The 26290-nt window shown below is 27.8% G+C and overlaps 1 long non-coding RNA gene across 1 annotated transcript in view; it reads right to left on the bottom strand.

The window, feature by feature from the left end:
• The window catches only part of LOC124418683, a 220554-nt gene that overhangs the window by 184641 nt on the left and 9623 nt on the right, over window positions 1–26290 (bottom strand). Inside the window, exon 2 of the long non-coding RNA XR_006940140.1 lies at window positions 5802–5840. This is a non-coding gene — a long non-coding RNA (uncharacterized LOC124418683). The remainder of the gene's footprint in view (window positions 1–5801; window positions 5841–26290) is intronic.

The following is a 26290-nucleotide window of genomic DNA, read 5'->3' as shown; positions in this document are numbered from 1 at the left end:
TAAGAAACATCAAAGTTGCCATAATGTTTTTCACTCTGTATTTGGTGGGGATCAAATAGGTCCTACATATTCTTAACTGCTTAAATATTGTCAGACCATTACAGGAAACCTAATCCTAATGCAACTGATTAGTTTTAAAGATTTTAAATTGAATTTTCCCTGTAAAATTAATTCGTAAGACCACTACTTATTAGAAGAACGCGCTTTCTGGAATAGACTGCACTACACAACAGAATATCCACAATTTACTTTATTCTTTCTATGATTTAAATAATAAGCACTTCTCTAGACGCAGAAATCATAAGTTGGCAGAATGATGCGAAAGGTGGTACCTTTGACTAATATTTAATATTAAGATACCTATAGATTCGTATATAGCGATCCTATTGATCAGATATCTATAGCGATTTATATAAATTCTTATATCGCTTGTAGATAACACTTTTATTAGGAATCATTTTTTTTGTGATCGAATTATCTATTTTATCCACGCATTGGATCCTATTCATTAAATGTTTTTCCAAAATTTTATTTATACCGTCGTTCTTTTTACTATTTTTCCCTACTTTATTGTTTATAAGTCACATGAAAATTTTCTTAAATTTTAAAATTTTTCTAACCATACTGCTAAAAAATGTAAAGTCTAGAACCAAATACGGTCACTATTTGCAACATCTGCAAAATTACAGAATTTTATATTTGGAACTATGTGTGAAAATTGGTGGGTGATAACACTGGGACTAGTGAAAATTATGTGGAATGTTTTTTCATCGTTTGCCTGTGTAATTTGTAATTTTTTATGAAAAAACCTTTTTGATTTAAACAAAAATGTGTGTTACTTTAAAATTCACCTTAAATAACATTTTAAAACAAAATAAACTCAAAACCTCGTTGAGTAGTTTGATAATATTGTAACTAATAAATTTCAACAAATACTAGTAAAAAAGATATCCTGTAACACAATTTATTACCATATACATATTTAATTTGCGAATACTTGTAACTTAAATATTTATTATAAATTATTGTCTCCATCCAAGAAACATATATAAAATTTATTGTGTCTATTTCTTGTCCATTTTTTCAATTGAACCTCAATAACAGTAATAATGAAGTAAAATTGTGCAAACATATTTGATTGGACCACAGATTCAATTGCCATGAAGTAGTATATTTCACATATTGTTTTGTATCCTATTTGTGCTATATTACTTCTTTTATATGGGTTATTTTTTCTCTAGACAAATTGCTTACGCTACAGATCAGTTATATTTTCCCCAAGTTTGAAGCTGTTGTCATTGCTGTGCTACTTCATGACACCAGTGGCAAAAGTTACTTTGATGTTAGAAAATCTATTGCAACATTTTTGTTCTTCCTCACTGATATCCTTTAGTTTGTTGTAAATTTCAGTTTTTTTTCAGCTTCATATGGCATTGCAGTATTTTTTGAAATTTTATAGAAAAAACGGAAAAACCAAAAACCAGTAAGTAGAAGAAGTGGTAGCTAGCAAAAGGACAATTCTGTAAATATGTACAAATGTAACTGTCACATATAAATGGAGTTTTTGGCACTCAAAAAAAAAAAAAGAAACATTGTACCAACAAAATAATGTTGTAATGTACAAATAGTGTAGTGCTGGAATACTGCTGGTAACAGTTGTCGAGTTTTGTGACTTTGTCACCGGATAGACACTACGGATTTGTTGAACTGGGAGATAAACAAAAACTAAAATTCTATACCGGTTTTTCATTCATACATGGATTTTCTTTTTCCGTAAGGAAGACCAAACATTTATTGCAAAAAAACAGATGACATTGTTTATAGCATGAACTAGTATATTCCTTACAGTTCGTTGTAGTTTAAATCATCTAAATGGTTTGCAAACTACTAAATGGTTTTATGCAGAGAAAATACAGTGGTGCAGATTTGAAATTTATTTGAAATAAATATAAACATAGAATTAACCTCTATAAAATAAACTCATTACCAAAATTTGCAAATGTATTAAAAATAGATAGATCGATAGATAGATAGATAGATAGATAGATAGATAGATAGATAGATAGATAGATAGATAGATAGATAGATAGATAGATAGATAGATAGATAGATAGATAGATAGATAGATAGATAGATAGATAGATAGATAGATAGATAGATAGATAGATAGATAGATAGATAGATAGATAGATAGATAGATAGATAGATAGATAGATAGATAGATAGATAGATAGATAGATAGATAGATAGATAGATAGATAGATAAAGTAGATATATACTTCACATAACCCCAAACATTTCCGCGTTTTTACTAAGCTTTATGTTAAACATACACTAAACTTGCTGGCTCCACATTTTTACAATTTCAATAACAACTCAAACAATAAGTGTACAATAACCAGCTCAAAGTAAAATTCACAAAACTTGCCAAAACACTACAATTCTTATTTGGGCTGTTAGCTGTTGCAAATAAAACATAAAACTGAGAGAAATAACTTCTAATATTTAATTTTTTATAAACAATTTAAAATTTTTTTGTATACCCTCTACCTCCTTTTCTGTAGCAGATGTATTGGAGTCGATTGAATGGTAGTATTTTTGGAAAATTTACATGTCATCATTTAATAAAGCCATATGAGTCAAACATGTTGTAACATGATGTTGGTATTATTGTTTCTAGCAATAGTTAGTAGTACTTTTGTTTGTTGTATGCAACAGTGATCACAGTAGATGTATTAGTAATGATGGTTGTTGCAATAGTAGTAGTCAAAGTCCTATTACAAGTTAAGGCTGACAAACAAAACTGTCAACAGAAATAAGAGTCAGTACAATAAAATTAAAGCTGACCTCATCATAATACTTGTGCAAGTATTGAACTCACCAACTATATGCATATACATCGATTTATGTATTGGTACGTTAATAGTTCCTGCTGCTATATATGTATTTATGTTAAGGTTAATTGATGGGAAGTTTAAAATTGTTTGTTTGTTATTGAAAATGGACTAAATTTTTCCTACCAAAAAAATTTTCTTCATAGGTCTTACATTAATAGCTTTTTCGATTTATTTTTGCGAGATATAAAAATTATACCTGTCAAAATTAGAAATTTGGTTCAAGAGCTCCCTAATTTCCACATGACTTTAAGTACATAAGTCTTACTGCCATTCGTAATGAATCTACATGTAATGGTGGTTTCAGCTTTAAATGTTCTGCATAATGTTGGCGGTAATAATGTTAAATAAGACCACTAAAAATCTATCATGAAAAACTGTTGTGTTAAATATTAAGTTTCAGTTTAAATGGTGCATCTTTCCAAGAAAATAATGGTACTATCGCAAAAAATGGAAATATTTCAAGTCAAAAACAGGCTTTTAAAAATATGGCTTTAAAATTTCATGGAAACCACTGGCTAACAAAAGAATAGTACTCACTTGGCTCTTACGATTAATAATATATTTCTTCCATGTCTACTAATGATCAATACTTTTACTGTATAAAACGTTAGTTTTGCATCGTTGTTCCGAAATATTTCGCAAGAGGTGAATAGTTTAATAGTTATTTATTTAATTTTAGTAGCTGGTTACACTATAAAGTATATAAATACTTTCTATGGAATGTTTTAAGCCTACTCGATAACATTATTGTATTAAAGACTTGACTGTTTTCTAACTTAAGCTTTTCTACTCACTACACAAATACAATGTATTAAAAGTTTTCAATATAATGCAAGTATAAATGTATGTTAGCATGTATGTATTTGTTGAAGTGCTACTACTACTACTACATTTGCAATGTTCGTTAACATTTGAGTATGTACTCTAGAGTTAAGATGAATAATTCACATATTTGTACGTTTACACAATAAAATATTTTCCCAAATGTTATGCAAAGAAAACAAATTAAATAATTGTCACTTAAGAACACCCGAGTAATTTTATGTAAAGGTACTTAACCCATTAATAGCAGTAAATTTCATAGTCAATTATATACATTTTGAATACTACAGATATAGTTAAAATAACTATCGACTAGTTTGTGACAGTCTTTCCGAACTGCATGGTTACTAAAAATAATGCTTTTGTGCCTTTAAATGAATGTTTGAACACTACTTCTATGACAATAATAAGCATGGTTGTATATATTGGACCTGTCCTTCAAAGTTAGAATTAATTTATAATGGTATAGCTTTGTTTATTAGCATCGAAATCTATAACGAGCAAATGCAGGATAATAAAATCAGTTGTAGTTTATTATTGCAATAGATTAACATAGTTTCGACAGAAATTGACTTAAAATATTGTCTAGACTAAGCTCCGACCTATAGTCAAAACTACTAAACTACTACTAGCTGGCGCGGATCTAGATGGGGAAAGGATCTGACTGCAGTCAAGGCTAAGAACCATACATGAATTACGACTATAGAAAAGACATGACTATAGACCAGACTATATTCAAAACAATAAGCAAATTATCTTTAGTATAGTTAAGACTATATTTAAAACTATAGTGAAGAAACTATAATCTGTAGTCAAAAATTCAAAATAATCCCAAATATATATCAGACTATAAATACTACTTGAATATTATATAACCCGTTAAATCAGTTTCTTAAGAAATCCTGAAGAACAAAATCACTCTCAATCAAAGGAAATTTATTTTTTAGGTACAAGTCTACTGCAGGCGCTATATAATTTTTTTCTATTTACTTCCTTTTTTCATTTTGTTTGTCAAACACATCATTATTAGAGAAGCTGGTATATATGTTTCGAGTCTATTCATTATATGAATATAAACATACATACACATGGGCAAACTTTATGCACTTACAAGTGGATGGAAAAGTATGTGTATTGACTTTAGTATTTCAAATATTTGTATAATGCAAGGACCTTGAGATTGTTTTCATTGTTGTCATCAAACTTCGAGTCAACTAGATGTGTGAAATTGTAACTGTGTATATGTATTTGTGAATACATACTTAGAAGTAGTGCAGTAAGGGATTTGATAGCTTAGGTCCCTTGCCTTACTAGAATGTAATACATAGCTTGTCATTACAAAATAATGTTACATTTTGGTTTGCTAGCAAGTTGCTGCTACTCGCAGAACACTTGTCGTTTTACTCACCCAGCCATTTTTAGAAACATGTAGACAATTTCCACTTTCTGTTGGTACTTCAATGGCATGTTTTGCAGGAAGTATCTACACATATTCTTGTTATTGCTAACTTTAATGAACTTTTTCCTAATGAAGTTGTAGTTTTCGTTAAGCATTTTGTGTGTATGTGTGTGCAAAAGTCAAATAGTTTTTAATTGACAAGGAACAAAAACGGAAGACATTATGAAAATTGTTAATTGATAGAAATATTTTATAAACAAGAAAAACTGAAAGAAGATTAGTAAGAGGTTAGACTATGTTAGACTTTAATGAAGTGAGTGAGAGAAGTAGCATGAAGCAGAAACTTGTCAATTCAAAATTCAAATTTAAGATTGACAAAAATTCATTAAGATTACACCCATTAGTATATTGAAAATATTTTTTAATTAATCTTTTGTGTTATTTTTAATTAATAAACCTTTTAATGTTAAACTAGATTTATTAAATTGAAAAAATAACTTGTTTTCGATATATATGAAATTATTATTGTCTTATTGTTAAAAAAAACATATATTTATAAAAGTAAAAACTTTTGTCTTTTAGCTGTTCAAAAATCATATTTTTGCATATTTTTGTAATAAGTGTATTTCCAATATTTATTTCCTATTCATTATCTTTATGAATAATATTGTTTAAGAACTTACCCTCAAACATGTTAAATGCCGCAGCATGAGTTTATAATGCTGTAATTAGATAAAAAGAAATACTATATATTAGTTGAACTCATAGCTGTAGAGATTGATAGCAAAAATAGAATTTTATAAATATTTAATTCAATATTTTATTTATTTAATATAAAACAATATATTGACATTGCAAAGTTCTCTACTTGTTTATATAGAAATCTAGTTATCGAAATTTTTCTTGCTAAAACTTTACTAAAAACAAACTTATTATCAATTAAAATCTCATAAATAAAATAAACTATTTGAAATACAAAACAAAAGAACATAAATAATAAACGAAATTATTTAATAATGTTTTTATAACAAACGCATTATGAGTAAATGAAAAAAAATAAAATCCAACAAAAAACACTTTAAACCAGACAAATAAGTACTAAAACTAAGACACAGAGTACCATCTATCCAGCTATACAGACAGACAAGCAAACAGTCAAAATGACAGACTAAAGAATTTTTAAATGTACACAAGTGTTTAGCATTGAAAGCCAAAGACTTGATAAGATGTGCTTGTAAAAAGAGGGAATAAACCAACAGCAACAATTAAACTAAACAACAGTAGTAGCAGCAGCAACAACAACCAAAAAATGTTGCTGACTATAGAAAAACAAAATAAAACTCTGTACTAAATCCTAATAATGATTTTAGTCGACAAGCGGTAATGACAGTAAAATACATACTTAAGTACTAACAAATAAAAAAAGAAACATGTATAATAAACAAACTCTATGGGAATTGCATGAGTATGAGTATGAAGGGAATGACTGTACTGGTTGTCGAAATATATGGTTGGTTGGCTAGCTGGATAAATGCATGTTTATTTATGTACAGACAAGTGTTAGTACTTAGATCTAAGGGGAAAAAAGTAAATCTAACACAAACAAGTAAAAAATATTACAATAATGATGTTTACGTTGAGGTACTATGGGTTGGCATAGTCAAAATTTGTAAGGATAAGAGTATTTAATTATTTTCAAATATCTTTTTAGGTATTTTATCTATAAACTTTTTAAATAGAATTTTTAAAAGAAAATGTAATAAATAAGTTTTAGCATCCGAGTTTAATTTTTTTATAGGATATGAAAAACCTAAAATGGAATTTATGGACGAAAAAATATGTTGTAAAATATCCAAAGTGTTTATAATATGTCAGTAACGTCTGTTGCTAAACTATGAACGGATATTGTTAAATCTAGAAATCATAAACGATTTTATCTACGACTAGCTGCGCTTACAATGAGTAAAAACGATTATTAACAACGTAGACACAGAACGTCGAGTTGTTGCAATGACTACGATACCTGATCAACATTTCAACGGTGGTTGTCAATATGATAACTAGGTGTTATTAAATTTTATATACATCCGTTATATATCGCAGACAAAACTAAAATTTATTTATAATACTTTATTGAGGTAGTGTTAGTTTTAAACATAATTTTAGTGATTTAGTTCATTTTGGAAATTGGGCAGTTATTTTATAATGAATTAACTCTTAAAAGCACAAAAATAGTAAATCCCTAAAAGTCGTCGTTGTTTTTTTTAATATAAGAATTTGGAACTTAGTTTATTAACGGTTTGGGGAATCATTCGAAGCGCCATGTAATATACCCCTAAAGTGGGGAGGTTTGTGCATTACTTTCCGAGTCGATTAAGATATGTGAGTCTATCTTTCAGTCCGTCCGTATGTCTGTCTGTCCGTAATGGATCCATGATAACCTTATTCAGAATTTAGATAAATATCGACATAAAAGATTTATTATTAAAAAAATAATCCCCATTTTTAACAAAATTACTAATGTGGGGTATTATATGGCGAACCCTTTACTACGTCCCTGGTAGATCCATGAGGTCTAAATTTAAAACTTAAACTCTCTCTCCTCTTTAAGCACATAAAATTTCATTTGAATCGGGTACTTGGAGTTAGCAAAGAAAAAGCTTTACATTTTCCTGCTTTCGTACCAAAGTGCAACATTGAAATGAAAATGAGCAACACTTGAAGTAAATAGGAAAACATTTGAAGTGATAATGAAGACAACAAAACTGTAGCTATAAGTAATAATTTAAGAAATTTTTAGAATACAAAAACTCCTTAAAATGTATAATTTAATTTACATAAAACATTTAAGATTTTGTTGCTTAGACACTGTGAATATTAAGCTTAATATTAAATAAAATTTAAAAGAAAAACACAAATGACTTTTTGGTCGGTTTCTCACAACATCAAATACAAATTTGCAAATTATTATTGTTATTTTCAATCGAACGAATGCTTCCCTAAACAGACATTAAGAAAAATTCGTAAACACCAAAAAAAGGATATACAACTTAAATAAATTAGTGTCAAAGGAATATTAAAAAAAAACAAAGTTAAATTTAAACTGTTGTTGTTGTCCTTATATAACTAACAACAAACTTTTAAAACAATAAGGAAACAAGCAGGCTGAGAAAAAAAGTGTAAGTACTTTTATAAAACAAGTACAAAAAACTCAGTTCTTTGTTTGTTGTTGTATTTAGGGCTGTCAAAAGTTAAAATACAAGATGCTCTCACAGATAATACAAAATACTGGCTGTGTCATTGACAACAAACTACAGATAGATAAATCTATTTCTTTTCCAATCCATTAGAGCGTACCCAAGACAAACTTCTTGTCAATACAAATAATAAAATAATACAACTGATAAAAGACAAACTAGATAGCAAATCTTCTTGTATTTGAGGGATTTTACTTTAAAGCATAAATGTGTCTTCGTAAAATTACCAGGAAAAGCATAACTGACACAAAAGTAAAGAAACCATGATCATATTAACTTTTTAAAAGGATAATGGAAATGGAATAAACATTTTTAAGAAAAATATAAAAAGAGTTTTTCCAAAGATAACAAGATTTTAAGTTTATTATTTTAACTTTCATTTAAACTAACTAATTAATTTTAAAAGTATATTAATACATATGTATGTATTTGATTAGCAAACTTATAAAGCAAAGCAAACAGAAAATTATTCAAATTTTACTTATTAGCTCTTCAAAAATTGTAACATTCCACACTTCAATTTTCTAATGCAAATATTTGTTTAAAAGAAAAACCTCTTAAAATTTATTTCAAATTTTGTCAACATTATACCATTTCCATCAATTTTAACCTTCAAAAATTAAGCACAGCTGACTTGAATAAAAATGAATTTGTGTTGTAGCAAAAAAAATCTATAACTAATAAACTCTATGTATAATAGTTAAACTAATATACTTTACACGAATGACATACATACATAAGAACTACGAGTGGAAGTTTTCACTCATCACGTTTTAGTCTTTTCCCCCCAGTCAAGGATATATTTAATGAAAACCAAACAAATCCAAATTTGTGCATATGTGTCTTTTTTGTATGTTGTTAAACCAACTAAATAAAATAACGACACGAAAAAAGTGTCACACAGTTAAAGGAAGTACTAAACCAACTAAATACCTTCGTAAACAAAAGTGTATTACAGTAATGAGTACACAACTAAATAAATTTAAGAAAAATATTTAAAAGTAATAAAGATCACAGAAAATTAACAACATTTAAAAGGTAATGAAAATTGTATACGACATACTCAAAACAGTTATACAGTGGAATTGCTGCATACAGTTGAAGTACTTTTGATAACAAAATGTAATCTATCTAATATAATTTTACTATTTGTCACATGTTCTAAAATCTTAAAATCAAAATGTTTTACTAAGACCAAAATTATAAAAAATAAAAATATAATTTTTGGGAATTTCGAAATTTTCTATGTTTTAATTTTTTTCTAAAATTGTTTTTTAAATTTATTTTAATAAAATCAATTGATTGCTTTTTAATAGAAATTGTTACATGTTCATCTTATCTTCCTAAATATCTAACCATTTCCCTTAAACTTTTACTTTTATGTAATAACAACATGAACTTGAAAACATACATAAATATTTTATTTGTTTTCAAATAAAAATTACCCCCAAAAAGAGGAGAAGTAATGTTCTGATTTAAATTGAAACTTACGAGCGTAAATATGAAGATAATAAAACTTGGTAAAAAAAAATTGAAATAAAAACAGTTTACTCCTTTTGCTGTGTCCTTTGTTAGTTTTTTATGATTTTTTTTAATATTTATGCCATGGGTTTTTATATCCTGTTGTGAGTAAATAAAATTACAGACAAACAAACATTTTAAAAAACCACATACAGAGAAAAGGACAGCGGCAATCGGAATTTAAGACTAAGAACTAAGTCGTTGATGTCAATTAAAACTTCGAAGTGTTATAGACAATTTGTTACATAGGCCATCTGGGCCCAGCAAAAATAAAACGACACTTCAAAAGTAGCCCTAAGTGAATGTTTTACCTTCTGTGTAGGTGATTTTTAATTCTTACTTTTTTATGAGTTAAAAAATGTTACTTTTGCCATTTTAAATGTGTTTATGTGTTAAAGTTATTTAATTCAAATTATTTATATTATATCAAACTACAATTTCACTCCCAAATAACTTCCAAGAAAAAAAATATAAAAATTACGTTCCCAGAATTACTTCAGAAGTAGTGAATTTGGATTCAAATAAAAAGGGCATCCATCCTGTGACCATCCTATGTTAAAATCATCACTTCTTCAGGTGTTTTTCAGCACTTCCATGGAGTAAATTCTACCTTTTTTCGTTTCTTTGGCTTTTTTAGCTGGGTGGTTCAATGTGTAATTAGATTATTTTGTTTGATAACAAGTTCCTTGGTTAAATAACAATCATATTTTTTCTCTGTGTATTTACAACTTAGTATGTTTAGTTGTTCTAGTTTATTATAAAAATTTATGTTAAAAAATAATATATTTTTCAAGCTGTTTCCAAAATAGAAAATTATGATTTTCTATAATAAAAAAATACAAGTAAAAAAAGACTACGGTTGCATTTTATTTAGACGGCAATTTTATTACCATAACAATACCATAACCATACTGTAGTCTAACATTTCTATGGTAAAAAAGTAAAAAACTATAACTCAAATTAAGCAGAAAACAAAATTTTAGCATTTTATAAATCTCTTAACTTAATACCGTGTCAATTTTATATAAAAATCACACACATTTGTAATAAAATTGAAAATTCTGTTGAAAATTAAAAAAAGACTTAACAGTTTTTTCACTATTGTCATAGAATTTATTCAGTTGATTATTTTCCTCTATTTTTTGAGTTGAATTGAAAGAACACCAACGTCTGTCTGAATTTATATCCTGTAGGGATTTAGAATATTATTGTATTGTATAAATTTATATTTCTACGGATGTATGTATCTGTACTTATACTCTTATTTTATTATTGTTTTCTATTCTTTTTTTGGTATTCGTTTTTAAGCTTATTTACCTATAGTGCCAGAAAGCCAGACAACATCAAGTTAAACAGACTACTACAAGTATATAAAAGCACCGAACCGTGTCTGACTCGATAAAATTCTTATTATTGTCTGCATCTGCAGTGTGACAATTCTTTTAAATGCATTTATAATGTGTCTCTTCTTCTCTATCTAGTTTTATATCTGTACTTTTCATGAGCCTTTAAAATCCTCTTTTTATTGTTGAACATCATTTTATTATTATGATTTTTATTTAACCTACAATGTCATCATTCATTCACCCACCATCTTTATTTTGTTGCTGATGTATTGGTGTCGCATTGTTGTCAAATATACAGGCAACAAAATCCCAGCAAAAAATATTAACTGCATCAAAGTTTAAAGTATGAATAGTGAAACATATAATGTAGACTATAGTTTATAGTTTAGTCTATAGTTTGACAGTTGTCTAGTCTATACTGTGGACTTTATTCAAATGATAATTTCATAATTACACAATATTGTAATCTATAGTCCAGTTTATTGTATCTATACTATGTTTTATATTGTCGTCTGGCCTATAGTCTGGATTATAGCATACCCTATTAAAGACTAAGTTTATAATCAGGATAATAGTTTTGTCTATTATCTGAACTACAGTCTAGTATATAATCTAAACTAAGGTCTAGTCTATAGTCTGAACTACAGTATAATCTATTGTCTTTTATATAACCTAGACTACAGTCTAGATTATAGGCTGTACTATAATCTAGTATACAGCTTGGACGACTATAAAATAAATTAAAGTCTAGTCTGTGGTCGAAACTATGGTTTAAACTTTAATCTAGTCTAAACTATAGAGTAGCCTTAACTGTAGTGAGCTTTAGTCTAGCTTAAAGTCTGATGTATAATCTCGACTTAAGTCTAGTCAATTGGTTTGTTTGTAGTGCCTTCTATATGGATTTTATTATAATCTATTACCTCGACTATAGTTTAGTTATTTTGGTCTATATCATATATAGACTAGAGTCTAGCCTATAGCCCGATTACACTCTAGTCCATTGAGAGTAGTTTATAATCTAGACTAAAGTTTAGATTATAGTCTATAGTCTGGATTTAACTATAATCTATGGTCTATACCATAGTATAATTTGTTGTCTATTTTATCGACATAAGTAATGCTGTATGTTGGTCTATCATTTGGACTGTAGTCAAGTCTGTAGCTATATTCTAGTCTATAGTCCAGATTAGTCTATAATCAAAACTATTGTTTTGCCTTTAGTTTGAATTATACTTCAGAATTTAGTATTGTTTACATACTAGTCTAGTCTAACTTTTCTATCTAACCACATTGTTAAATTTTTGGCTGGGTTGCGCTGTATACCGAAGTTTATATCTTCTGGTGCTTTAATATAAATGTATCTTAAACAATTATTTTTAAAATTAATTTAGAAAGAAATTCTTGTCAATATTAAAACAATTCTTAACCTTTTTTTTCTTTTCTTTGCAAATTTTAAATTCTTAATTATTTATGTTTAGAAGCTTAATATCTTTTTAATGAAGAAAAAAATAAAACAATAAAAACTTTTAGATATACATATACATTTTCTAGGAAACATTTCTCTGCTATTTATATTTCTTGAATTTCCCGTGTATAAACAAGACAAGCCAATGAATTTGATTTCATTTCTTAACCCCTGTCATATACTTCATTACGATTTAGTATTCAATAAAAATTTTCTTAAATGAAAATTGATATCTTTACCCTTTTCTACTGTCATAGTTTTTTTCTTCAAATTTTTATTTAACTTTATTTACTTTTTTATTCATTATGATATTCATCATTTGCAGAAAATGGCCAACTGATGTCAAGTGAAGATTAAGAAATTGTAAAATGATACAAACAAATCCTAGGGTGAAGGCAAAAGAAGTATTAAAAATTGTTAAAAAAAAAATGTGGAAAGACAATTTTTCAATCATTCTATGATTCAGTCAGTAAGTTATCCCAACCACTTACTGTGAGTGAAAACTAAAAGAATTTAAAGAAAAAGGAGCGGCTGTACCGAATATAGAATACCTTACAGCAATTCGTTTATGTAATTTAGCGATTGATTTGATTGATTGATTTGCAGATAGGAACCTTATAGCTTGACAAAGGGATCATAAAGTATAAGAAGCTAGACCAACAAACTTTTGTTACGATTTCATTCTCGATCCTGTGATATTGAAGTTAAGCTTATCTAGGAGACGCATGATGAGAATTATTAGACTTGGAACGAAAGTTTTTGTAATAAAACTCAATGCTGTACATTGCTTTTATGAATCCTAGATCCTACCTACACCAATTTAAACTAAATATGACCATCCACAAAAATAGTAGATACTTCACATTAACTTCTATTGTAGAAAAAGAATAATGTTTAACAATTTCAAATATTCGTCTGAGACATTTTAGTCCGTTTTGTATGTTTTACTATTTTCGTTACACAAAATATTTTTGGTTAGCTTGATTTTTTTCCTCTTTAAACCTTAAAAATTTAACATTTTGATTCGCTGTGAATGGACAACAAACGTCACGCAGAAAAAAAAAAACATAAAAGATATATAAAAAAAATGTTTTTAAATAAAGTTATTTAAATCCACCAAAAAAAAACTAGAGGGAAGAAAACATTGGTGAATTGTAAAAAGAAATAAAAAATAAAGGTAAAAAGAGCAAATGTTGGTTGTTTGGTCATGTTTTATAAAAAAAAATTAAAATCCTTAAGCTAATCTTTAAGTTTTATATATTTTTCCGGAGAAATGAATGGCAAATGGAATATAAAGACTTGCATAAATTTGTATAAGTTATATTATGTTTTCAATGTTAAATGTTGTTTTTCTTTAATAAAAATAAAAGTTATGGAAAAAGGGCAGTGAGTGGAAAGGTAATGCAATTGGGTTGAAAATAAAAGTTATACTTAACAACTGTAACTAAGGTATAGTTGACCTAGATAACAAAAGAAATATTAAACTATTTATAGTATGAATAAAAATTATAAAAGGATTCTACAAATTTAAATAAAAACAGAGAAAAAATTTAATAAAAATATAGAACTAGTAAAAATCTCTTAAAAGTTATTAGAAAGTAGAAACATTATATTGCAACAACTGCTGTAAATTTTTTCATTTCTGTAAAACAACTACTATCCAGCCAGGCTAGTCCAATAAACAACTAAACTGACATGGGTCAGAAATTTAATTTAAGACAAGAGCAAATATTTAAGTATACATATAAAAATTGTAGGTGAAGAATAAACCACCATTTCTTTTCACAGAAATATTTTCTTTTGCTTTATTGTTTTTTAGGTTTTACGCTTGTCAGAGGGAAAATATCCTTTTTTTGCTCTCAATCGTCTTTGTTGGTATTTTATTTAAATCGAAATATATTTATTTATGTATGTATGTATGTATTTATATTTGTGTAAGTATTAACATATACATATATGTATGTACATCTTGCCTTTTTCACAACTGCTTTCTTGGCTTATTGAGGTTATTGCTTTAAATGCGTCTGAAATTTATTTTATTTTATGTTTTATGCAAACTTAAACCGACATACTATCAGACTAATACACAAATGTAGAAAATATCGTATATAAATTAGATTGTCTTAAGCACGTTTGTTACTTTTTCATGTGAAAACAATACCTAAGATTTGGATGCCGATCTGTCTAACATTAAATCTAGAATGAATACCATGTTGAATTTTTTTGCAAAACATTTTCCATAAAATTTGTAATTAAATACTTTTTTATAACAAACATCACTATAGTCGGGAGCGTCCTATATCCTTGACGTATAAATATTGGTCCTACACCTTAATTATACCGATCGACTCAAAATCAAATTCTTAGTCCATGTCCGTTTAGCTGTCAATGTAAACTTTATGCGCAATTTGTGTTAAAATTTTTATATCTCTATTATTTATGAACATACTTCTCGAATTTTAAATATCTTTATGAAGTGAATTTTAACAAACCAAAAGAGAACTAACAACAATTTCCAAATCATAGGGAGATCGGATTCTCTTCACCTTAAAGGTTAAAGAATAGTCGTATTTACCCTTCGCAATGTACTGAGCTTAACTTACTATTAAATTCTAGAGAAAGTTAAGTGCATAAATTGTTTCGTACAATTATTTTGATAATTAAAATTTATTATTATTATTTTTTTTATGAAATAAATATTTTACCATTTTTTCAGTGTGAAATTAAACTTTTCATAAAATTTCACACACAATAAATTTTCATCATTCTTTCAAAACCTTTAAATTGCCGGGTATTAAATTGCTAGTTTTAAAATAAATCTCTTAAGAAACAAGGGTAAACTTTTATTATTTTATTTAAAATCTATATGAAAAACTATTTATTTTCATATTCTGTTTGCTATTTGAAGAAATTTCACTTTTACAAACACATATATAAATTCATTTAGTTTAAAAAAAGTTTTATTATACCCTACAACACTGTAGTAATGAATAGAGAGTACTGTAAGCAACTTTATAGACACATTTCTCAAACGATGTACTGAGTATGCTTAAGTTAATATTGTGAAAAACTTTTACAGTTTCCTACACAAAATATACACAAACATGAAAAGTATATAGCAACGGCAGGTCGACGATGACCGACCAAACTTTCTTATTTGTTTATATTTATCAAACAACTCTTAAATTATGCTATTGGATTTCTATAAGAAAATATTAATTTTTTTGAAATCAAGTAAAAAAACTTAGCATACTTTAAGGAGTTAAATTATGTTTGTTATTCAGTTTGAAAAAATTTAGTTTTTCTATGTGTTTGACTTTGTATGGATAATAAAATATTATTGTAAATTATTAAAAAAATGTTATATGAAAATAATTAATTAAAAAATTTAATCAAACAAGAAAATTTTGTAAAATTAAAAAAAAATGAATAATAAAAACTTTATATAAACATAATTTAATGTGAAAAAATGTCATCAACATCAATTGATCAGTCTTTTTAGGCCTAGCTAGATATGAAAATAGTCGTGGTGTAACATATGAAAATTTTCCCACATTATTTATGACCTTTAATGCTAGGGTCATTTGTTCTAAGGCCTAAAATACGATTTTTCATAATTATTTTTTTTATATAATTTATGTTTAGCAATTTTAAATATAAAAATTCAGTTTGTTTCCCAAAAAAAACCTTAAAGATTTTAAATCGCCGAATTAAACATAAAAAATGTTCAGAACTTTTTTTTCTTACTATTATTAACAAATTTACACCTTTTGCATTACAATCCCCCAGTTACACTTGCAGTTGCTTTACAATTTTATAATTTGTATAGAAATTATTACAAATAAGTAAACTGTTCAACTCTAAATTTATTTTACATTTGAGAATTAAATTTTGTATTATTTTTTTTATACTTAAAATCATAGAAATTTTCTTTCATTCAACGATTTGGTCTTTTTCACAGTCAAATATATTATTAGAGCGCAAAAAACGGCAACAAAAATAACGAATAACTAAAATTCTATATAAACTTTTGTATCATTAGTTTAAGCTTTAGAAAATGAAAATGTTGTATGAATTGCAAAAATGAATGAATGAGTGTGTTGTATGTAAATGGAATGAATATGGAACCCTTGAGACATGTTTTGTGTTGTTGTTATTGTTGTTGCTTTTGTATTTCCCACGTAACATTTCCCTTTAACCAACATTTGTTACTTACATTTGTCCTCCAGCAAAATAGCAACAACAACACGATAAAACCCACAATATGTTGTGTTAAATTGGGGGCAACAAAATGTTGGCCTTGCACGAATGTCACCAAATGCTGTTGCTTCGACAAAACTACAAATGAAATTTTGTTTTAAATTAAACTAATATGAATTGCTTTAATATTTTCTATTTTAAAAACGTATATTTAAGCAAGAACAACAACAGCAAAATTACTACATTTTGAAATAATTTTTCAACTTTTCGCATATGTTGAGGATGAAGTTAAATGAGTATGAAGGCGTATGAAGGCGTATGCTTAATATTGCTGCGTGTTTAATTTGCAAACTTATATTTGTTACTCATACTACACGGTGTATATAATTTCATTCAGGGATAAAAATAAAGTACTTTTTTCATCTACTGAAAACTATTTACATTTTATTAAAATGTAAAACTGAATTAAGTAACAAATCTTTTATCAGCATTTCTTTACAGAAAAAATATTCGTATTTCCAATTTTCAGTTAAACAAAAATGTTCCTTTTAGTACCAAAATTAAACTAGATTTAAATTTTAAGTGAAAAAGCGTATGTATGTTTTAACATTAATATAAAAATAGTATTAAATTAACATCCTAATAAAGATCTTTTAATTAATTTTTTTCTCAAAAAGTACTTTTTTCTTAAAATTTAATTTTCAATTAAACTTCTCGGCACATTCTCAAAAAGTACTTTTTTCTTAAAATTTAATTTTCAATTAAACTTCTCTGGCACATTAGTGTGTGTGGAAGCATTTTCTTCAATGTTGGAAGCAAACTCCCGTACATTTGTTTCAATTATCCATACATATGTTTTATTTTTTGGAAAGTTTTTAATTTTTCACTGCAGTGTATGTATGAGTTTTATCATCGTTCATAAAATTCATACAGACATTCAAATTCACGCCTTTAAGAGTTGAACAATTTGCTCCAATGCACCCACAAATATTCGCTTAACATACTTACATATGTATATACGAAGATTTAAAGTATTTTCAACAAGTTTTTTTTTCGCCAGGCAATTAGTAATGTTTCTTCGTACTTTCAACAAATAGCGTTTATATAGTAAACATATTGTTGAAGATATATTGACTAGGTGAAAAAATGTTTTACATATCTGATGTAACAAAAGCAGACTAAAAGTATTCTATAGCCTTGTCCTTGGCCCGATCTAAAGTATAGTCAAAACAATGGTCTATAGTCTAGTCTATAGTCTAGTCTATAGTCTAGTCTATAGTCTAGTCTATAGTCTAGTCTATAGTCTAGTCTATAGTCTAGTCTATAGTCTAGTCTATAGTCTAGTCTATAGTCTAGTCTATAGTCTAGTCTATAGTCTAGTCTATAGTCTAGTCTATAGTCTAGTCTATAGTCTAGTCTATAGTCTAGTCTATAGTCTAGTCTATAGTCTAGTCTATAGGCTAGTCTATAGTCTAGTCTATAGCCTTGACCATAATCAATTATGCTTTTAACATTTCTTCACATTACATTTCACCCCAGCACCAATTATTTAAAGTTTCTTCTTTACGAAAAAAGCTCGGTACACAATGCGTTGGTGTGTAAAAGAACATACGAGAATTTTTGCTTGTATTGTTTGTAATATTTTGTTAAAGAAAACTGCAAAGTTTTCTTGCTTCTATTTAGCATACTTTTAACAATTTTGTTTTCTTCCTACAAGAATGTATTTCTTCGTTATAAATAATGTTCATTTCAAAATTGTTTTCTTCCTATACTATTTTGAATCTAACTTAGAAAAATGAACACATTGCATTTAAACTTGTGAAATATTTAAAGTGTTGTTGTTGGATTCTGTCTGAACGTAGGAGTTGGAAATAAAAAATTGTTGTTAAAAGGGATGTGCTAGTGTGACTAAGTGAGTGAATGTATAAACGAGTGGGTTGATTGTTAGTTACACTAAAATGTAATAATTAGAGCCCGACCGAACTTAAAATTTCATTCGGTAGCGAATGAAATTTATGATTATGATTAAAAAGTAATAAATTTATAAGGGCATAGAAAATTTCAATGTTACTAATGAGATCAAAGATTTATAGTCGAAACTAGATAATTCAAATTTAATAATTCACTTTTCTTTGCTTTTTAATTACTTTCTAGCCAACTCTGTTCCAAGTCAGGCGATGATATTCAATACCAACACAGTTTAAAAAGCTGACACCCATACACCTTTGCATATACAGGCATATATATTTACATACATATGTATACTAGCTATACCCAATGTACTTTGCTACCCTAAACTAATATAAATAAAAAGCCCCAATTAACGAATTTGAATTTTCTAATTATTGTAGTCTTTACATATGAACGAGAAAAACAGCCTTTTATGTTTTCACTCAAAATATCGGTTTGTGGTAGGAAATATAAGTGATCACAGATTTCGCTTGTTTTGCTGTATCTCTTATAGTTTTCGAGAAAAATGGACTTTTATGTTTTCAAAATATCGGTTTTTGGTAGGAAATATAAGTTATGACAGATTTCGCTTGTTTTTGCTGTATCTCTTATAGTTCTCGAGAAAATTGGAGTTTTATGTTTTCACTCAATATATCGGTTTTTGGTAGGAAAAATAAGTGATCACAGAATTCGTTTGTTTTTGCTGTAAAATGGACTTTTATGTCTTCATTCAAAATATTGGTTTTTGGTAGAATATATAAGTGATCACAGAATTCGCTTGTTTTTGCTGTATCTCTTATAGTTTTCGAGAAAAATGGACTTTTATGTTTTTGGTAGGAAAAATAAGTGATCACAGAATTCGCTTGTTTTTGCTGTATTTCTTATAATTTTCGAGAAAAATGGACTATGTCTTATGTCTTCACTCAAAATATTGGTTTTTGGCAGGATATATAAGTGATCACAGAATTCGCTTGTTTTTGCTGTATCTCTTATAAATTTCGAGAAAAATGGACTTTTATGTTTTCACTCAAAATATCGGTTTTTGGTAGGAAATATAAGTGATCACAGATTTCGCTGTATCTCTTATAGTTTTCGAGAAAAATGGACTTTTATGTTTTCACTCAAAATATCGGTTTTTGGTAGGAAGTATAAGTGATCACAGATTTCGCTTGTTTTTGCTGTATCTCTTATAGTTTTCGAGAAAAATGGACTTTTATGTTTTCACTCAAAATATCAGTTTTTGCTAGGAAGTATAAGTGATCACAGATTTCGCTTTTTTTTGCTGTATCTCTTATAGTTTTAGAGAAAAATGGACTTTTATATTTTCAATCAAAATATCGGTTTTTGGTACGATATATAAGTGATCACAGAATTCGCTTGTTTTTGCTGTATCTCTTATAAATTTCGAGAAAAATGGACTTTTATGTTTTCACTCAAAATATCGGTTTTTGGTAGGAAATGTAAGTGATCACAGATTTCGCTGTATCTCTTATAGTTTCCGAGAAAAATGGACTTTTATGTTTTCACTCAAAATATTAGTTTTTGGTAGATAATATAAGTGATCACAGGATTAGCTTGTTTTTGCTGTATCTCTTATAGTTTTCGAGAAAAATGGACTTTTATGTTTTCACTCAAAATATCGGTTTTTGGTAGGAAATATAAGTCATCACAGGATTAGATTGTTTTTGCTGTATCTCTTACAGTTTTCGAGAAAAATGGACTTTTATGTTTTCAAAATATCGGTTTTTGGTAGGAAATATAAGTTATGACAGGATTCGCTTGTTTTTGCTGTATCTCTTATAGTTCTCGAGAAAATTGGACTTTTATGTTTTTGGTAGGAAAAATAAGTGATCACAGAATTCGCTTGTTTTTGCTGTATTTCTTATAATTTTCGAGAAAAATGGAATATTATGTCTTCACTCAAAATATTGGTTTTTGGTAGGATATATAAGTGATCACAGAATTCGCTTGTTTTTGCTGTATCTCTTATAAATTTCGAGAAAAATGGACTTTTATGTTTTCACTCAAAATATCGGTTTTTGGTAGGAAGTATAAGTGATCACAGATTTCGCTTGTTTTTGCTGTATCTCTTATAGTTTTCGAGAAAAATGGACTTTTATGTTTTCACTCAAAATATCGGTTTTTGGTAGGAAATATAAGTGATCACAGGATTAGCTTGTTTTTGTTGTATCTCTTATAGTTTTCGAGAAAAATGGACTTTTATGTTTTCACTTAAAATATCGGTTTTTGGTAGAAAATGTAAGTGATCACAGGATTCGCTTGTTTTTGCTGTATATCTTATAGTTTTCGAGAAAAATGGACTTTTATGTTTTCACTCAAAAAATACTTTTTTAGTATGAAATAAAAGTGATTACGGATTTCGCCTGTTTTTTGCTGTATCTCTTATAGTTTTCGAGAAAAACGGACTTTTATGTTTTCACTCAAAAAAATACTTTTTTAGTATGAAATAAAAGTGATTACGGATTTCGCCTGTTTTTGCTGTATCTCTTATAGTTTTCGAGAAAAACGGACTTTTATGTTTTTCACTCAAAAAATACGTTTTTAGTATGAAATCAAATGATCACAAATTTTGCTTGTTTTTGCTGTATCTCTTGGACTTTTATGTTTTCAATCAAAAAATACTTTTTTAGTATGAAATAAAGGTGATGACGGATTTCGCCTGTTTTTGCTGTATCTCTTATAGTTTTCGAGAAAAACGGACTTTTATGTTTTCACTCAAAAATACGTTTTTAGTATAAAGTCAAAGTGATCACAGATTCCGCTTTTATGTTTTTCACTCAAAAAATAAGTTTTTAATATGAAATCAAAGTGATCACAGATTTCGCATGTTTTTTTTATTCTCTTATAGTTTTCGAGAAAAGCGGAGTTTTATGTTTTCACTCAAAAAAATTGAAGTGATCACAGATTTCGCTTGTTTTTGCTGTATCTCTTGCAGTTTTTGAAAAAACGGACTTTTATGTTTTCACTCAAAAAATACGTTCAAAGTATAAAATCTAAGTGATCACAGATTTCGCTTGTTTTTCCTGTATTCCTTATAGTTTTCGAGAAAAAACAGACTTTTATGTTTTCACTCAAAAAATACGTTTTTAGTATAAAATCGAAGTGATCACAGATTTCGCTTGTTTTTGCTGTATTCCTAATAGTTTTGAGAAAAACGGACTTTTACGTTTTCACTCAAAAAATACGTTTTTAGTATAAAATCGAAGTGATCACATATTTCGCTTGTTTTTGCTGTATCTCTTGTAGTTTTCGAGACAAACGGACTTTTATGTTTTCACTCAAAAAATACGTTTTTAGTATGAAATTAAAGGGATCACATATTTTGCTTGTTTTTTGCTGTATCTCTTATAGTTTTCGAGAAAATCGGGCTTTTATGTTTTCACTCAAAAATACGTTTTTAGTATGAAATCAAAGTGATTCACTGATTTCGCTTGTTTTTTTGCTGTATCTCTTATAGATTTCAAGAAAAAACGGACTTTTAATGCTTTCACTCAAAGAATACATTTTTAGTATAAAATCGACGTGATCACAGATTCCGCTTTTTTTTATGTATCTCTTATAGTTTTCGAGAAAATCGGGCTTTTATGTTTTCACTAAAAAATACGTTTTTAGTATGAAGTCAAAGTGATCACAGATTCGCTTGTTTTTGCTGCATCTCTTATAGTTTTCGAGAAAAACGGGGCTTTTATGTATTCACTCAAAAATACGTTTTTAGTATGAAGTCAAAGTGATCACAGATTTCGCTTGTTTTTGCTGTATCTCTTATAGTTTTCGAGAAAAACGGACCTTTAAGTTTTTATTCTAAAAATACGTTTTGAGTATGAAATCAAAGTGATCACAGATTTCGCTTGTTTTTGCTGTATCTCTTATTGTTTTCGAGGAAACGGACTTTTATGTTTTCACTCAAAAAATAAGTTTTTAGTATGGAATCAAAGTGATCACAGATTCCGCTTTTATGTTTTCACTCAAAAAATAAGTTTTTAATATGAAATCAAAGTGATCACAGATTTCGCATGTTTTTTTATTCTCTTATAGTTTTCGAGAAAAACGGACCTTTAAGTTTTTATTCTAAAAATACGTTTTGAGTATGAAATCAAAGTGATCACAGATTTCACCTGTTTTTACTGTATCTCTTATGGTTTTCGAGAAAAACGGACTTTTAGTTTTCACTCAAAAAATACGTTATAGTTTTCGAGAAAAACGGACCTTTATGTTTTTATTCAAAAATACGTTTTTTAGTATGAAATCAAAGTGATCACAGATTTGGCTTGTTTCTGCTGTATCTCTTATAAAAGCGGAATCTGTGATCATTTTGATTTTATACTAAAAACGTATTTTTTGAGTAAGTGTATCTCTTATAAGGCGGAATCTGTCATCCCTTTGACTTTATACTAAAAACAGTATTTTTTGAGTGAAAACATAAAAGTCCGTTTTTCTCGAAAACTATAAGAGATACAGCAAAAACAAGCAAAATCTGTGATCACTTCCATTTTATACTAAACGTATTTTTTGAGTGAAAACATAAAAGTCTGCTTTTCTCGAAAACTACAAGAGATACAACAAAAACAAGCGAAATCTGTGATCACTTTTAATTCTACAAGAGATACAACCAAAACAAGCGAAATCTGTGATCACTTTGATTTCATACTAAAAACTAATTTTTTGAGTGAAAGCATAAAAGCCCGATTTTCTCGAAAACTATAAGAGATACAGCAAAAGCAAGCAAAATCTGTGATCACTTTAATTTCATACTAAAAACGCATTTTTTGAATGAAAACAATAAAAGTCCGTTTTTCTCGAAAACTACAAGAGATACAGCTTCGATTTTATACTAAAAACGTATTTTTTGAGTGAAAAAACAAAAAGTCCGTTTTTCTCGAAAACTATAAGAGATACAGCAAAAACAGGCGAAATCTGTAATCACTTTGATTTTATACTAAAAACGTATTTTTTGAGTGAAAACATAAAATTCCCGTTTTTCTCGAAAACTGTAAGTGAAACAGCAAAAACAAGCGAAAACTGAGATCACTTCGATTTTTATACTAAAAAACGTATTTTTTGAGTGAAAACATAAAAGTCCGTTTTTCTCGAAAACTATAAGAGATACAGCAAAAACAGGTGAGATCTGTAATAACTTTGATTTCATACTAAAAACGTATTTTTTTGAGTGAATACATAAAAGTCCGTTTTTCTCGAAAAACTATAAGAGATACAGCAAAAAAAACGTATTCTTTGAGTGAAAACATAAAAGCGGAATCTGTGATCACGTCGATTTTATACTAAAAACGTATTCTTTCAGTGAAAGCATAAAATCCGTTTTTCTCTCGAAAACTATAAGGAATACAGCAAAAACAAGCGAAATCTGTGATCACTTTTATTTCATACTAAAAACTTTTTTTTGAATAAAAACATAAAGGTCCGTTTTTCTCGAAAACTACAAGAGATACAACAAAAACAAGCGAAATCTGTGTTAACTTTGATTTTATATACTAAAAACGTATTTTTTTAGTGAAAACATAAAAGTCAGTTTTTCTCGAAAACTATAAGAGATACAGCAAAAACAGGTGAAATCTTTTAATCACTTGATTTCATACTAAAAACGTATTCTTTGAGTGAAAACATAAAACCGGAATCTGTGATAACTTTGATTTTATACTAAAAACTATATTTTGAGTGAAAACATAAAAGTCCGTTTTTCTCGAAAACTATAAGGAATACAGCAAAAACAAGCGAAATCTGTGATTACTTTTATTTTATACTAGAAACATATTTTTTGAGTGAAAACATAAAAAGTAAGTTTTTCTCGAAAACTATAAAAGATACAGCAAAACAAGCGAAATTTGTGATCACTTTGATTTCATACTAAAAACGTTATTTTTGAGTGAAAACATAAAAGCGGAATATGTGATCACTTTGACATTTATACTAAAAACGTATTTTTTGAGTGAAAACATAAAAGTCCGTTTTCTCGAAAACTATAAGAGATACAGCAAAACAAGCGAAATCCTTGATCACTTTGATTTCATACTAAAAAACGTAATTTTTGAGTGAAAACATAAAAGCGAATATGTGATCACTTTGACTTTATACTAAAAACGTATTTTTTGAGTGAAAACATAAAAGTCCGCTTTTCTCGAAAACTATAAGAGATACAGCAAAAACAAGCGAAATCTGTGATCACTTATATTTCCTACAAAAAACCGATATTTTGAGTGAAAACATAAAAGTCTATTTTTCTCGAAAACTATAAGAGATACAGCAAAAACAAGCGAATCCTGTGATCACTTATATTTCCTACCAAAAACCAATATTTTGAATGAAAACATAAAAGTCCATTTTTCTCGAAAACTATAAGAGATACAACAAAAACAAGCTAATCCTGTGATCACTTATATTTCCTACCAAAAACCGATATTTTGAGTGAAAACATAAAAGTCCATTTTTCTCGAAAACTATAAGATATACAGCAAAAACAAGCGAATCCTGTGATCACTTATATTTCCTACCAAAAACCGATATTTTGAGTGAAAACATAAAAGTCCATTTTTCTCGAAAACTATAAGAGATACAGCAAAAACAAGCGAATCCTGTGATCACTTATATTTCCTACCAAAAACCGATATTTTGAGTGAAAACATAAAAGTCCATTTTTCTCGAAAACTATAAGAGATACAGCAAAAACAAGCGAAATCTGTGATCACTTATATTTCCTACCAAAAACCGATATTTTGAGTGAAAACATAAAAGTCATTTTTCTCGAAAACTATAAGAGATACAGCAAAAACAAGCGAATTCTGTGATCACTTATATTTCCTACCAAAAACCAATATTTTGAGTGAAAACATAAAAGTCCATTTTTCTCGAAAACTATAAGAGATACAGCAAAAACAAGCGAAATCTGTGATCACTTATATTTCCTACCAAAAACCGATATTTTGAGTGAAAACATAAAAGTCCATTTTTCTCGAAAACTATAAGAGATACAGCAAAAACAAGCGAATCCTGTGATCACTTATATTTCCTACCAAAAACCGATATTTTGAGTAAAAACATAAAAGTCCATTTTTCTCGGAAACTATAAGAGATACATCAAAAACAAGCGAAATCTGTGATCACTTATATTTCCTACCAAAAACCGATATTTTGAGTGAAAACATAAAAGTCCATTTTTCTCGAAAACTATAAGAGATACAGCAAGAACAAGCTAATCCTATGATCACTTATATTTCCTACCAAAAACCGATATTTTGAGTGAAAACATAAAAGTCTATTTTTCTCGAAAACTATAAGAGATACAGCAAAAACAAGCGAATCCTGTGATCACTTATATTTCCTACCAAAAACCAATATTTTGAATGAAAACATAAAAGTCCATTTTTCTCGAAAACTATAAGAGATACAACAAAAACAAG

The sequence above is a fragment of the Lucilia cuprina genome, chromosome 3, assembly GCF_022045245.1.
Source record: "Lucilia cuprina isolate Lc7/37 chromosome 3, ASM2204524v1, whole genome shotgun sequence".
Lineage (NCBI taxonomy): Eukaryota > Metazoa > Arthropoda > Insecta > Diptera > Calliphoridae > Lucilia > Lucilia cuprina.
The sequence above is the reverse complement of the archived record's forward strand: the minus strand, read 5'-3'. Positions and strand labels throughout refer to the sequence as shown.